Source organism: Notamacropus eugenii, chromosome 4 (genome assembly GCF_028372415.1).
Source record: "Notamacropus eugenii isolate mMacEug1 chromosome 4, mMacEug1.pri_v2, whole genome shotgun sequence".
NCBI lineage: Eukaryota > Metazoa > Chordata > Mammalia > Diprotodontia > Macropodidae > Notamacropus > Notamacropus eugenii.
Genome location: NC_092875.1, coordinates 82,456,067 through 82,458,409, shown reverse-complemented (window position 1 = coordinate 82,458,409; position 2,343 = coordinate 82,456,067).

The following is a 2,343-nucleotide window of genomic DNA, read 5'->3' as shown; positions in this document are numbered from 1 at the left end:
ATGTATTCTGCCATAAGTCGGTTCTGGGTTTCAAAGCTTTAAAAAGGCGGATATTCTTTCTATGATGAAATGTCAGTTCTAGATAAAACGTACTAAGGGAAATAAATAAAAGTTCAGTGGTTAGGTTATTAGCACAAGAGTTAGCCCTGTAAAATGTCACTGCTAGATTCGATAGGAAAGGAAAATTTGCATGAATAGGTGTATTTAGTTGCAAAGAACCTCTCTGGAATCTTTTCTCGTTTGGGTAAAGAGGATGCTTTTGAAAGAGGGACACTTTGTTAAAAATATCATTCTTGGAAGAGGGAATTTTTATATGGATGCTCTTCGAAGGAGGGTTTTTTTATGTTTGTTTTTTAGGAATGCTAACTCCTCAACTAAGAGGAAATATTTTAATTAAACATTTGTGGTAGGGGAAGGCAGAAAAGAGAGAAAGGGAGAGACAAAACCTTTGGTGATCCTACTGTAAATCGGTAGTAAACATTGAATTTGCTGATACATTGGAACCTCAAGAAGACTAAGAAATAGCAGCTTAGGGCCACCTTTTCCTGAATCTGCCTTCTTTGTGTGCCAGTGAGCATTGGCAACGTCAGCTGCCTGGAAGTGCCTAAAGACAGACCCGCTGGCACCCTTGCTGCCTCTGGCATCAGGATAGGATGCTGGGATTAGAGTCAGTGAGGTTTTTTCTATTTTCTTTTTCAGTGGTCCCTCAGGATTACCAAGGAGTGCAAGTAGGCAATGCAACCTGCTCTGTGTAAATGCCATCCAGGCTTTTCACTTCTTGGGCTGTGTTGGAAGACTTGGACTTGTGGTCACCAGAGCCCAGTTCATTGAAGGTTGGAATGGGGCCCCAGTTGATGGTGTTCTCTTTGGCAGGCAAGAAAATAGCACTCTTCCCACATGCTAAGCTTCTAATTGTCCAATCACAGAGTTCCTACACAGCTTTTGGATACATGGCAGACTTCTGAGAAGTGTTGGTAGCACCCCAGAAATACAGGCCACAAATTTCACTGACAGCAAAGGAGCAAGTGTAGCCAATGTAGATTTGTGTAGCCCCACAGGGGTAAAATCAAAGAACTTCACCAGGCAAGGGACTTTCTGCTCTGCATAGCCCAGAGGGACATCCTCTCCAACCTCCCAAGAGAAAACATGTTTCTGAAAGTCTAGAACTAGCGTGTGATTGGTGCCACAGCTTATGTCTCAGACAATGACATTGGGGACTTGCAAAATGTGTCCATCTTTTTCTTTTCAGTGAAAATGGCTACCAAAATGGAACAACTCACAGTCATAGTCTATCATCTGAGGCCTGGTAGTGAATTTCCTGTTTGTATTGTGTACCAGCTGGCGATATTGAGGGTACCCAAAGGAATAGAGGTTTCCTTTGCAGTCCATTATCATACTGAATTCAGCCCCACAAGTCACTTTGGTATTGGCTATGGCATCGGTTTGGCTGCTCCATCTTGTTCTCTCCAAAAGCAAACACGGAGCGAGTTTCTGTCAAAGCTGGAATGTGGTTCCTCTCACAGGCAGCCAAAATGATCACTTCCTTGCTGAGGACTTTGTTGAGTTTGGAGGCTTCCACTCTCTTGGTATCACCATGTCCCAGCTGCCCCTTCTCATTTCCACCCCAGCTGCACAGCTTTCTTTCTGTTGTGATGAGGAGACTGTGAGCAGCACAGCACCTGAATCTGGTACAGACAGCCCTCCACCCAAAGACCCTGTGGGAATTGAAGGGCTGATTGAATCTCAGCTCTGAGTGGCAACCCTGGGAGATCTCAGCCTAAAGCCCCTGGGGGAATTGAGTCACTAATTTGATCTTCAGCCCTGAGCTCCACCAGGGGTGAAGAGGAGCACTGGTGGTGGACCTGGTGGAAGCACTGGAGAGGGAATTCAATTGCAGATTCTTGGCAAAAAATTTTTGATTGGTCTCAGACCAGAGTTCAGGTCAGGAGAGGAGTAAACACCTTTCCCTTGATTGTGCCACAGGAGGAACTGAGAATATACAGGTCCCCAGAATATACCCTTCTCTTAACAGAGGTCAGGAAACCAGCTGGGAAAATTCAACAAAAAAAGGGGAGAAAAGATAACACTATATATAGAAGGTTACTTTTGTGGTGAACATATATTTTCTTCCATCTTTCAGATGAGGAAGAACAAAGCATAACATCAGACGAAGTCAAGGCTTCTGCATCCAAAACCTCCAAAATAAATATGCAAAGGTCTCAGGCCATGGAAGAGCTCACAAATGATTTTGAAAGTCAAGTAAGAGAGGTGGAGGAAAATTTGGGAAGAGAATTGAGAATGCTGCAAGAAAATCACAAAAAGCAAGTCAATAGCTTGTTAAGG